This window comes from Nelumbo lutea, chromosome 1 (assembly GCF_056320005.1).
Source record: "Nelumbo lutea isolate HS-2025 chromosome 1, American lotus-T2T, whole genome shotgun sequence".
Taxonomy (NCBI): domain Eukaryota; kingdom Viridiplantae; phylum Streptophyta; class Magnoliopsida; order Proteales; family Nelumbonaceae; genus Nelumbo; species Nelumbo lutea.
The window spans coordinates 19309697-19323680 of NC_142684.1; positions in this window are offsets into that span (position 1 = coordinate 19309697).

A 13984-nucleotide genomic window follows, 5' to 3' on the forward strand; every position below is an offset into this window, starting at 1 on the left:
AGACTGTGTTACTCAATAGCGAGCTCCTTTGTAGCAAGCTCCAATAGCGACTACCTTGCAGCAAGCCGTTGTGAAGCGAGCTGTATCGAGCTGTTCAAGTTGGGTTTTTAGCGAGCTCATTACGCCGAGTTGTGGCCAAGCTGTCATGCTAAACTGCCATTTACGTCGAATCATATCCACGTGTCACCTGATTAGAAAGTTGGGTCAAATCACCCCCATCAGTTGCTAACTAGAGAATCTTTGCCAAATCAAATACCAAGGTAATTTTGATAAATTGAACCAATGCAGTGGGTTTACAGATGATAAGGAAATTACCCACAAGACACTGCAGCCAAACTAGGGAAATGGGCGGGTTGTGGCTATAGTGTCTTGTGGTAGAAAATCCAGACTCGGAAATGGATTTGCTAGTCAGGTTTCAGGTTGTTTTTAACAAAAGTTTTCCTTTTTTATTTTTTATTTTTTTTACCCCAGGCTTGCATAGCTCCTCCTTATTCTATCAAAAAGAACTTTTTTATTTTATTTTTGCAATGAGTTTATTTTTGCTCATTCCATGAAATATACAAGCGGCCTTCTAAATCCACATGCACGTGATAAATACTCGGAAGGATACTTGCCTCTTTCATAGAAGGAACGGAATTATTGGACTCTAATCAATCAATCATTCCAATTACCATTTGCAAAGTAGTTTGGTGATCGAATTAAGCTTCAATTTGACTCCCATTTTTTCGAAAAATAGTTTGGGGGTATATGGCTGATGTAGGTGATGGGGGTTGAACATATGAGTTATTCATTGGATGTGGATCCAACTAATTAATAGGGAATTGAACCTTCTTTGTTTTGATATGCTTATCTAGCCCATGTCAAATTTTCATATTGTTTTTCAACCTTTTTAATTAGAATTTTATAGTTTTATTTTTTAATTTTTAAAATAAAAAATTAGATATATTAGATATTGCTCACCTTACTTGTACGTCATCATCATACATTAATGGAAAATGTTCTTAATACACGGCTAAATATTATGTGGGTAAGTATGGATAGGGTTCTAGTCAGAATGGAGTGAGATCCAATTTAAACAAATCAATCCCACGCCAACCAGCCTATTCAAGTTCTATGAATCATTTAGCCAATTTGGCTCTGGCTGTCAATAACAAAAGGTCATTATTGAAGACATATATAGTAGTACAGTTGGACATCAAAGTAAAACTAAGACCAAGTTAGATAGATGTAGCAGTTTCAAAGAGACCAGCGGAGACGACCCATAATCCGTATGGGACAGATCACAGTTGTTATATCATTCATCCACGAGGGAAGACTGGTTGACCCAACAATCATAATAATGAAAATAAAATAAATAAATAACTCTGAATTCTGATAGGTATACAAGAAATTAACGAGTCTATTTGAGGTTGAGACACACCTTTCATGGTGGTCCTACGAATTTTTTAATCAAAAGCCTCTTTTGGATAAGATTTTGCTTTTGAGCTTTTGGCTCTAGGAATTAGGAAACCAATAAAGTAAAAAAAAATGTGTTTTAAACTTTGGATATCAATATTAGGTTTACCAAATGGGGTGCTTCTAAACTTTAAAAATTTGCGTTTGAATGCTCAAAAATGCAAAATTTTACTTTTGGCTGTGTTTGGAATCGATGTAAAACATTACCGCTGTATATAGAATCGTTAATAAAGTAATCAATTGAATTTCGAAAATCGTGTTGATAAAAGTCGAGTTTTATATCGATAAAGTATTTATATTGATTATCGATAATGAACATTTACATTGGTTTATGATTACACATTCCTTCCAAATTCTGTTCAAATCAAACTGACATTAATATTTACACTAATGACATTTTACATTGGTTTTAAATGGAGCCTAAGTAATTTTAGCTTTAAGCAATTTTTATTAATCATTCAAAAACTTTTTTTTTGGCTCGAAAGACCCTTGCCTTAATATTTTCTGGGCTAGGGTTCGGCCACCAAGGTACTTGCTACAGATGCCTTTGTGATTTTCCCAGAGTATGCACTCGCCCTCCTCCTAGCGGAGGCATCAGATGTAAGGCAAGGTGAAGGACCTCTTGTACAATTTACCTTCTAGCAGGGTGTAGTGTTCTGCCTAACGTCGGAGTCTTCTGGCTTCGTTCCTGTTGTCAGGTAGCCTCCTCATCAGTAGGAAGTCGATGATAGGGTCCACCCAAGACGGTTTGGCCTCTACAAGGACGACTTGGATGTCCTCTATGGAGGGTTGAGGTAACCTTTCCACGCGCACAATGCGACCGAGGGCTACGTCCGAGGTGCTTGCCAATTTGGAAAGGGTGTTGGCTCAGGTGTTCTTAGCTCGCGGGACTTGCTGCAAGGAGAAATGTTGGAAGTGGCAGGCTAGCTCTTAAACTTTAAAGATGTACTTAGTCATGCTTTGTCCTCTGGCCTTGTACTCACCATTGACTTGATTCACCACCCGCTATGAGTCACTGAGGACTTTGATGTGCTTAGAGTCGAGATCTTTGGCGAGTTGTAACCCTACGAAGAGGGATTCGCACTCGGCTTCGTTGTTGGGTGTAGGGAACACGAATCTTAGCGCATACTCTATGATGACATCATCGGGGGTGAGGAGAATGAGGCCTGCTCCACTCCCTTTGGTGTTGGATGAACCCTCGACAAAAAGTCTCCATGTAGGGGGGGCTCCTCGACCGGGCGTTCTTCTTCTTATTTGTCTTCGTGAGGCTGGTCGAGGGGCCTACTGAAGGTGCATTCTACTACAAAGTCAGCCAAGGCTTGCGCTTTGATCGCGGGCCTCAGATGGTATTGGATGTCAAATTCCGACAATTCGATCGCCCACTTAATTAGGCATCCCGAAGCCTTTGCCTTGCCGAGGACGGTCTTAAGGGGTTGATTTGTTAGGGCCATGATGGTATGGGCTTGGAAATACGGCTAGAGCTTTCTGGCCGAGGTGACAAGGGCGTAGGCTAGCTTTTCCACTTCGGGATACCTTGTTTCGGCGTCATAGAGGACCTTGCTGACATAGTATATAGGTCTCTGGGCTCCATCATCTTTCACTAGGATGGAGCTGACGGCTTCATCTCCAGCTGACAAGTACAAATATAGAGTTTCCCCTAATGCTGGCCAAGCAAGGAGCGGTGGTGAGGCGAGGTATAGCTTGAGCTCGTCGAAGGCACGTTGGCACTTCTCTACCAACTTCGACATGAAACGGTTGAGGATGGTTATCCTACTGGTGAGTCTCTAGGTCTCCTTTACTGACCAAGGAGGTGCCATGTCATTTCCCATTATCTTTCCTTACCAAAACCATGTTAGACAACCAGTTTGGGTAATGTACCTCACGGATGAAGTCGGTGTCAAGTAGATTATCAACTTCCTCTCCTATGGCCTTCCATCGTTCCGGTGCAAAGTTCCTCTTCTTTTGCCAGATTCACCTAGAGCTCGGGTCCATGCTCAGCCTATAAGTAATGACCGATGGGTCAATTATGGGGCATGTCAGCGGCAGACAAAGAAAAGACATCGGCGTTAGTTTTGAGGAAACTTACCAGTTCAGATCAACGTTTAGGGGGAATGTTGGACCCAATACTAACTGTCTTTTATGGGGTTGGCTCATCAAGGAGAACCGAGATGAGGTCCTCAGCTAGCTGGCCTCGGCTGGTTGGCTCTTCCTGAACGTTGAGGCCTTCTAGTTGCAGGGCCTCCTTATTCTTTCCTTTTAGTACTGCCATGTAGCATTGGCGGGTGATCTGTTGGTTCCCACGAACAACTCTGACGCCGTGCTCGATGGGAAACTTGATGGCTAGGTGATAGGAGGACATGGCCATTCCTAGTGCATGAAGGTTTGGCATCCCCATTATTGCGTTGTAGAGAGAGGCAACCTTCACTACCAAGAACTCAAGCATCCAGGTCACCTAGTGTGGTGTTGTCCCTACCTTGATGGGTAGGGCAATTTTTCTTTCCGGCCTGATGACGCTGCCAGAGAATCCGACAAGGGGAATGTCGACAGGTTGGAGCCACTCTGGCGTGAACTTCATTCTCTCATAGGTGTCATAAAAAAGGATATTGGGTGACGAGCCACTATCCACTAAGATCTTTTTCACCATAAAATTGGAGATGATGGTTGTGACCATGAGGGCATTGTCGTCGGGAATTGTGACCCCCTCTAAGTCCTCGTTGGTGAAGACGAGGGCAAGTGGACAGCTCAGCCTCTACGAAGCATCCAGGTACTTCTGCTTCTTCGGGGCAAGCTCCTGGATGTTAAGCTGCCTGGCGTAGGCTTTTTGAGCTGAGGCCAAGGCTCCACCTATTAGATAGTTTTGTATGCCCTTAGCTTCAATCAGAATGATGTACTTTATGAGTTGTTTGTAAATGAATAAAAGTGCATATTTGATTCATGTTCCCTTGGTATGTTTCTGTGTAATACCCTTAAACTGGACACTTAATGAGACTTGTGTTAGTTTAGAATGTTCATAGCCAGTGGGTCGGTCTGGGGAGACATATCCTGACAAGGCTGACACTATGGTTGGGGTGGCCTGTCTCAGTTGCTAGGGTGAGACCCTAGGCACATACAGTGTAGGATTAATTGAATCTTTGAACTGGACCAGATTTCCAGTATTGCCCTAGACCTTAGAAATTGATGGGAAAAACTGGAAAGTTACACCTGATCCCTACACTCGATTATGATACTGCACTAGGTGTTAGATTGGACTGTCTTTGATATACCATTCAATGAGATCCTTAGTGGGGGTCAAAACCTAGGTATGTTAGGACAGTCTGAGAATTCATCTGAGTGGGTGATCATAGTGACAGGATCAGCCCTTTTGTAGGACAAAGGTAATGATCGGGGATGCACTCTCACTGATGGAAACCTACACTGTTGGCAACTGATTTCAACCATTGAGATTTGTTTAGCAAAATATATATTTTTATGTGATATACAAAAGTATATATGTTATGGTTTCTAAAATGTTTGTAAGAAGGTTTTAATTCCCGGGATCCATAAAAGCAGAGAGTGCAACACTGTTCCTTGCAGTCGAGGGAGAGGTCCTGTCTTGTCGGGCAGTGTATGATCATTATGGGCTGAGAGGTTAAGTGTAAGACCATTGAGGATAATACCTGATGGGCTAATCTTGCATCTACCCACAGTCCCTGGGTGCAATAAGGTGGCTTGGCCCAAGGACCACTTAGGGTAAGTGTTGGGCCCATAGAGCCCATGAGATGGGTTTCAGGGGGGGCACTGTCCATAACAGTGTATTCGGCCAGGCCTTGTAACAAAGGCTGGGCCGAACCCATGTGGCTGATGTGTAGATCAATGTTAGGGTCCCACGCCATACAAGGAAGCCCAACTGGGCAGCAGTTTGTAAGGCTAAGTGAATACATAACCTTAAATGAGCCTTAAGCCCATTCAAACTGGGCTGATTTGATTAGTCAATTAAAAGGGGCGAATTCTGAGATGGATCAGCTGATAGGATTGGGCCTAGACCCTATCCACTTAGAGAGCCCAAGATCTAAATAAGATTCAGATTTGAAAGCCTCTTAATTAGATTAGGAGATGGCTGATCTGATCTGTAGATAAGATAACGGTTATCCCTTATCACTTAAAGGGACTTCTTATCCAAATATGATTTGGATTAGCAACTCCTGATGAGTTTAGGAGTTGATCCCTTTAAGATTATAAAAGGAGGAAGGGGCAGCAACCTTTTGACATGCAACCAACACATTCTTGTCTTCAGAGCTAAAATCACAAGAAGGGAGAATTCTGCACCCTGCGAATACTCTCTTGTCGCCTCCTTCCTGCAGCCGCTGCCTCCAGCAGTTCGATCTCCTACTTTCTACAAGAGTAATCAAGATTTGATCTTGATCTCAATCTTCTGGGAAAAGATTGATTGGAGCTGTATCCACAAGTCATCTTGTTGATTCTTGCGAAGGGTCAAGTTCTTTTGGAGGAACACTGTTGACTCTACTCCACCCTGCACTGCGCCATCTTCAGTGGGAGCAGATTTTGGATCCTTCCTTGGGTGTGAAAACCTCCATTGGGAGATATTGTTTCTCCGTATCAAGTATAATCCCTTCCTACTCCTTTTGGTTCAGATCTGGTTCAGTTTATGGTTCAAGAATGATCATTGAAAATATGATTTTCTAAATAGGGAATGCGATTCCCAGTTGAAGGGAGAGAAAAATTTTTGAAATTCGCCCCCTATTCCGCAATCTTTGGGCGTCCATGTGATGGATATCCTATCCCTTCACCACCTGAGGCCATGCCTCCGTCTATGATGTCGATGATGCCTGCCACTTGTTGATGTTGTTGCTGCTGGGAGGACGAGGCGTCGACCTCTCCTCTGACGAACTTCTTGAGGTGTCTGCGGTAGATAAAGGGCTCTATTTCATTCTTTAGATCATAGTAGTCCTCGGTGTCATGCTTGGTGCCGTGGTGGTACTTACAGTACTTCGTAGGGTTCCCCCTCTTGGGGTTCTGCTTCAGCTTTGTTGGCCACTTTACAAACTTCTTTTCCCCAATCTACATCAATATCTGAGTGCGGGTGGAGTTGAGTGGCGTGTAGCCCTTGTAAGCTAAGGCCGGAGCTGATGGCTTCTTGTTGTCCTTGCTGCCATGGTTTCCGGGGTGGTGCTAGTCCCCGCCTTTCCTCTTCTTCTCCGGGGGCCTGTCGTAGTGCTCGGTTGCCCTTTCTTGGATGCCCCCGGCTGAAGCCTCTACAGCTGCGATTTATTTTTGGGCCTTCTTGAGGAATTCAAGTTTAGTCTTCGACGAGGTCTTAGTGACCAAGCACTTGAGGGTGACTGGAGACCATAGGGTCAAGGTCTCGAATTTCGAGCTCTTCCTTCTGAAAGCGGTCAATATAAGACCACAGGCTTTCACCTAGCTCCTATTTGAGTGACATCAAAGAGACTACGCTCTTCTGGCATCATCTACTGTTGATGAAGCGGGCAAGGAACAAGGTTGTGAATTGCTCCCACGAGTTGATTGATCGAGGAGGGAGGCTGGAGAACTAACGGCGAGCGGCCCCCCTAAAAGTGGTCTGGAAGGTCTGACACATCAAGGCGTCGGAATACCCATGTAGTATCATGAGCGCCTTGAAACCCTCCAAGTGGTCATCGAGGTCGGTGATCCCATCGTATGTACCCAGTGTGGGAGCCTTAAAGTGTGGAGGAAGAGGCTCCAAAATGATTTCCGTAGTGAATACATCCATGTGGCCGGTGGAGTTGCCGTGACTGGTTGAGGCGTTGGCTCAGCTCTCCTTAACCTGGCGGAGATTGTTCTTACGGCCACAATCTTGGCTCGTAACTCGGTAAGACCCGGGTCAACACGGGCATGGGCTCCGCTTCTGTCCTCGTGGACCCGTTGTCGTCGTAGGGGGTGAACTCTAGGGTGGCCGAGATGCCCATTGTCGTCCTAGGGGGCCTACCTTTGGTGGCGGTGGTGTTGCTTTGAAGGTTGATGACTATGTTCGGAATGAATGATCATGCTTTTCCTTCGGCTAGGAGGATAGATGTTCCTTCATGGTGAATCCAAGGGACGGTTGTTGCCCGATTTTGATGGCTCGGCTAGCGAGTTACCATGGCCAAGGGCTGGTGGCTTAACCTGCTCATGTTGGCCCTGATCCTCTAACACCCCAGTGGGGTGGTCGCCTCAAGAGGGACTCCTGCTCGAGAGCAAACTTGTACCATGCGTTGAGTAAGGCGGTCCAGATGATCGAGGACAACCTGAAGCTGTTCAAAGGTAACCAGGTTTTGATTGTTCCTGGTTCTTTGCACCATGGTTTTCAAGCTTAAGAGGGCTTGGATATAGAGTATGTTATTTTATTTTTTTTATTCTAAAGTGGGACCATGGTTTGCACCGTAGAGGTAGCCCCTGGAAGAGAGACCAGTTCGGGGGACCATCCACGTAATCGTTGGAGGTTCGATTGTCGTGGGCTGAACTTCGGCTGCAGCTCAGGCATCAGCTCGCGAGGCTGCCAGGGAAGAACAAAATCCCCCCAAAAGGCCAAGGACAGATGATCTGATCTTCTTCACAGAGGATGACGCGCGCGGGGTCCACTACCCCCATGATGACGCACTCTTCATAAAAAAAATTAATGACTTTGAAGTCAGGCGTGTCCTCGTCGACTCCGGCAGCTTGGTAGATATCCTCTTTAAAACAACATTCGACCAGCTCTAGCTCCAAGAAAGCGACCTGAATCCCACGAACACTCCATTGGTAGGCTTCAACAGAGAGGAAGTCAGGCCCCTGGGAAGGATTATAGTACCCGTGGAAGTTGGCACCTGGCCTAGCATTGTGAGGCTCAACCATGACTTCTTAGTGGTCGCAATCCCCTCCCCATACAATGCCATAGTAGGTCGGCCGATCACCCATGCCCTATGTGCAGTGGTCTCCACTTACTACTTGGCAATGAAGTTCCCCACAGACTTCGGAGTCGGGATAGCGCGAGGTGACCAGCTTGAGTCTCTCAAGTGCTACGTCACCGCCCTCAAAGGGAAAGCCAAGGTGGCCGATGACCTCGAGCTGGAGCGACCTACGAAGTAGTGCGAGGAGCGAGTTGCACCCACAGAAGAGATTGTCTCCCTCCCGACATCGACAGAGGACCCAGCTCGAACACTTTAGATCGACGCTTCTATTGAGGAGCCCTGCGATCTCAACTGGTATGCTTCTTACTTGAAAATTTATATGTTTTTGCATGGTCCGCGGCAAAGATGCCCGGCATAGACCCCGGCATCATAACTCACAAGCTTAATACTGATCCTGTAGTTAGGCCCGTTAGACAGAAGAAACACAACTTAGTCCCGGAGCGATGGAGGGTAGTCGACGAGGAAGTCGGGAAGCTCCTCGCAGTCGACTTTATCAGGGAAGTCCATTGCTTCCCACTCCCCAGGATTGACCTCTGGTCGACACGACCTCAGGGCACAAGTTGCTGAGCTTCCTAGATGGCTATTCGGGCTACAACCAGATCAGGATGGACCTAGCTGATGAAGAAAAGACTGCCTTCATAACCGGGCTCGGCCTATACTGTTACAAGGCCATGCCCTTTGGGTTGTAAAATGTTGGGGCAACCTTTCAGAGACTTGTGAATAAATTGTTTGAGCCATTGATTGGCAAAAAAATAGAATGCTACATAGACAACATGGTCGTCAAGACCCAATTTTCGCATGATTTAATACAAGACTTACATTCAGTTTTTGAAATTTTGTATAAATTTAACATGAAATTGAACCCCAATAAGTGTGTCTTCAGTGTCACCTCGGGTAAGTTCCTGGGGTACATTGTTAATCGGCACGACATTGAGGCACCCAGACAAAATAAAGGCCATCCTAGACATGAGACCACCCCGGAAACTGAAGGAGGTTCAGAGGTTGAATGGCCGAATAGCTGCTCTGAGTTGTTTCATGTCTAAGTCAGCAGACCGCTGCCTGCCTTTCTTTAAGGCAATCAAAAGCAAAGGTTTTGAATGGACCAAAGAGTGTCATCTTGTGTTCGACGAGCTCAAAAGGTACCTTTCTAGTATAGCAGTCTTAACCCGGCTCGAGGAGGGTGATGTTTTAGAGCTATACCTCTCGACAAGTGACGAGGTGGTCAACTCGATACTAATAAAAGAGGTAGATCGGGACCAACGACCTATCTACTATGTTAGTAAAGTATTGCAGGGAGAAGAGACGAGATATCTAGAGACAGAAAAGTTGGCCTATGCACTAGTTATTGCAGCCCGAAAGCTCCATCCGTACTTCCGAGCTCACACTTGTTAGACAGTTTTGTATGCCCTTAGCTTCAATCAGAATGATGTACATTATGAGTTTATTGTAAATGAATAAGAGTGCATATCTGATTCATGTTCCCTTGCTATGTTTCTGTGTAATACCCTTAAACTAGACACTTAATGAGACTCGTGTTAGTTTAGAATGTTCACAGCCAGTGGGTCGGTCTGGGGAGCCCTATCCTGATAAGACTCACATAGTGTTGCCAACAAGTCGGTTGGGGTGACCTGTCTCAGCTGCCAGGGGGAGACCCTAGGCACATATAGTGTGGGATTAATTGAATCTATGAACTGGACCAGATTTCCAATATTGCCCTAGACCTTGGAGATTGATGGGCAAAATTGGAAAGTTACACCCGACCCCTAGATTCAATTATGATACTACACTAGGTGTCAGATTGGACTGCCTTTGATGTACCAATCAGTGAGATCCTTAGCGGGGGTCAAAACCTGGGTATGTTGGAACAGTCTGAGAATTCATCTGAGTGGGTGATCATAGTGACAGGATCAGCCCCTTTGTCGAACAAAGGTAATGATCGGGGATGCACTCTCACTGATGGAAACCAAGACGGCCGGCAGCTGATTTCAATCGTTGAGATTTGTTTTGCAAAATATATTTTATATGAGATATAAAAGTATATATATTATGGTTTCTAAAATGTTTGTAAGAAAGTTTTAATTCCCGGGATCCATATAAGTAGAGAGTGCAACACTATTCCTTGCAGCCGAGGGAGAGGTCCTCTCTTGTCGGGCAGTGTATGATCATTATGGGCTGAGAGGTTAAGTGTAACACCATCGAGGATAATACCTGATGGGCTAATCTTGCATCTGCCCACAGTCCCTAGGTGTTACAAGGTGGCTTGGCCCAGGGACCACTTAGGGTAAGTGTTGGGCCCATAGAGCCCATATGATTGGTTTCAAGGGGTGCGCTGTCCATAACAATGTACTCGGCCAGGCCTTGTAACAAAGGCTGGGCCGAACCCATGTGCCTGATGTGTAGATCAATGCTTGGGTCCCATGCCATACAAGGAAGCCCAATTGGGCAACAGTTAGGAAGGTTAAGTGAGCACATAATCTTAATGGGCCTAAAGCCCATTTTGAACTGCGCTATTTAATTAGTTAATTATGGGGCGAATTCTGAGATGGATTAGCTGATAGGATAGGGTCTTGACCCTATCCACTCAGAGAGTCCAGATCTGAATGTGATTCAAATCTAGAAACCTCCTAATGAGATTAGGAGAAAGCTGATCTAATCTTAGGATAAGATAAGGGTTTATCCTTATCACCTAAAGAGAAGGTTGATCCAAATATGATTTGGATAAGCAGCTCCTAATTGGATTAGGAGTTGATCTTTTTTAGGTTAACAAATGAAGGAAGGGGGCAGCAGCCTTGAGAAGACACACATTTAGATCATCTTCAGTGCTGAAATCAAAGAAGGAAGAATTAAGCATCCCTGCAGAATTCTTTCTTGCCGCCTCCCTGTTCTTGCCGCCCCTGTTTGCAAGTTCGATCTCCAGTTGTGGGAGAAGTCAAGATTTGATCTTGACATCATTTCTTTCAGAAAGAATTTATAGGAATCTGTGCTCACGTGCCATCTTGCAAATTCTTGCGAAGGATAGAGTTCTTGGAGAAGAACACTGCTGATTCTACTTCATCTTGCACTGCGCCATCCTCAGTGGGAGCAGTCTTTGGATCCTTCCTTGGGCGTGAACACCTTCGTTGGGGGATACTATTTCTCCGTATCAGGTATAATCCTCTTCTACTCCTTTTGGTTCAAATCTGGTTCAGTTTATGGTTCAAGAATGATTATTGAAAATATGATTTTCTAAATAGGGAATGCGATTCCTAGATGAAGGGAGAGAAAATTTTTTGAAATTCGCCCCCTTATTCCGCAATCTTTGGGCGTCCATACGATGGATCTCTCATCCCTTCAGTGGTATCAGAGACATGGTTCAAATCTTGAACCATTTTGTTTCAGATCTAAACCTGCGCAAATGGGTAGAAGGTGTTCTACCCAATTTGCGCAGATATGGGATTTTGGGAAATTTGTTCCCAAAATTAATGGGCGAATAATCTGAAATTAATTTTATATAAATCTAATTATTATTTAGAACTGTTCTTTATGATTTTCTTGATTTATGGGCTGTTTGTACAAGAGGAGATCGAAATCTTGATTTGTGCAGGGAACCTGTGATTTTGCAGTTTTTGGATTGCTTTATTACATTTGGTTTGTAAAACAATTTTTTTTTTAATTTTTAGACTGAATGTATAGGTATTCGATCTGATGTAATCATTAATAGAAATAGGATTTCTATTTATTTTATTTTTGGATCGAAGATGGCGGCGTAGAAAAGGAGATTTCGCAAAGAATGAGATTTTGTAGATGGAAGAAATGACCATGGTCTTGAAATAGTTCATGACCACACAAATGACCAAGGGCCAACAAGTTCACGACCATTGTCTTCGGATGATGGGATATATCAATGAACTGGAGGCTCTTGGATCCGGGCTGGACTTTGCAACCCAGATAGATGCTATCCTTAATTCTTTGCCTCCTTCCTTTAATCCGTTCATTATGAACTATAACGTGAACAAGCTGAATGTCAGTTTGCAAGAGCTTAGCAATATGTTGCAAAGAACTGAAGAACTAATTAGAAAGGAAGAACGTGTAACTATGCTTTTTGAAGCTAGCAAGACAGGCAAGAGAAAGAGGAAGGCAAAGAAGCCTCAGAAGAAAGCCACTAAGGGTAAGAAGCAGAAGAAAGACAAAGCATCGGATGCCTACCACATTTGCAAGAAGATCGGCCACTGGAAAAGGAACTGTCCTGCCTACCTGGAATCCAAGAAAGGTAATTTCGAAACTTGTGTTATAGAAACCAATTTATTGGTAGCTTCTGCATCCTGGTGTATTGACTCTGGGGCTTCAACTCATGCGTGTAACTCACTGCAGAGGTTCAAGGTAAGCAAAAGGCTGAGTGAAGGAGAGGTCACACTTTACTTGGGGACTACTGCAACTGTTGCAGCCGCGGCCATAGGAACCGTGGAGTTACTTTTTAGAGAATGAATAATTGTACTCAAAGATTGTCTTTATGTATTAAGGAGAAATTTGATTTCTGTCTCAAAACTGTGTGCAGATGGTTATTCTGTCTTCTTTAGTAATACGATTACTATTAAAAGAAATAACAGATTCATCGCATACGGGGAACAGGAGAATGGTCTCTATGTTCTACATCCTACTCTAGAAACTAACATAACCGAAACTACATTGGTTGAAATCCCCAAAAAGAGAGCCCGTGATACAGTTAATCCCACGTGTCTGTGGCATTACCGACTTGGCCACATCGGTGTTGATCGAATCACAAGGTTGGTAAAGGATGGTCATTTGGATTTTCTAACTGTAGAAGATCTTCCCACCTGTGAGCCTTGCCTACAAGGCAAGATGACGAAACGGCCATTTAACGGTAAGCCTGAAAGATGTACAGGCACACTTTACCTAATACATACTGATGTATGTGGTCCCCTGACTGTTAGGACACGAAATCAACACGTGTATTTCATCACCTTCACAGATGATTTTTCACGATATGGTTATGTGTACCTAATGAGACACAAGTCTGAATCTTTTGAAAAGTTCAAAGAGTTTAGATAAGAGGTCGAGAAACAGTTAGGGGGAGAAATTAAAGCCCTTCGATCAGATCGAGGTGGCGAGTATCTCTCTGATGAATTCAGGGACTACTTAAAGGACAATAGGATAGTATCACAATTAGCTCCTCCTGCTACACCACAACTTAACGGTGTTTCAGAGAGGAGGAATAGGACCTTATTGGATATGGTCCAGTCGCTTCACATACACTCAGAGTTACCCACATCCTTTTGGGGTTACGCATTAGAGACTGTGATTTACGTTCTGAATCGGGTTCCAACCAAATCGGTTCCGAATACTCCATATGAACTTTGGACTGGAAAGAAACCAAGTGTCAGACACTTGAAGATTTAGGGTTGTCTAGCACACGTTAAAAGAATGAGTGCAGACAAGTTGGAATCCAAGACCAGTCGTTGCCTATTTGTAGGCTACCCAAAAGGCTCTGTAGGTTACCTATTCTATGACCCAAGTGAGCAAAAAGTGTTCTGCAGCCGAAATACACTATTCTTGGAAACCAATTATATCCTGAACACCCATCGTCAGGAAATAGTTCTTGATGAGGAGGGGTCAGGAGTAGTGGG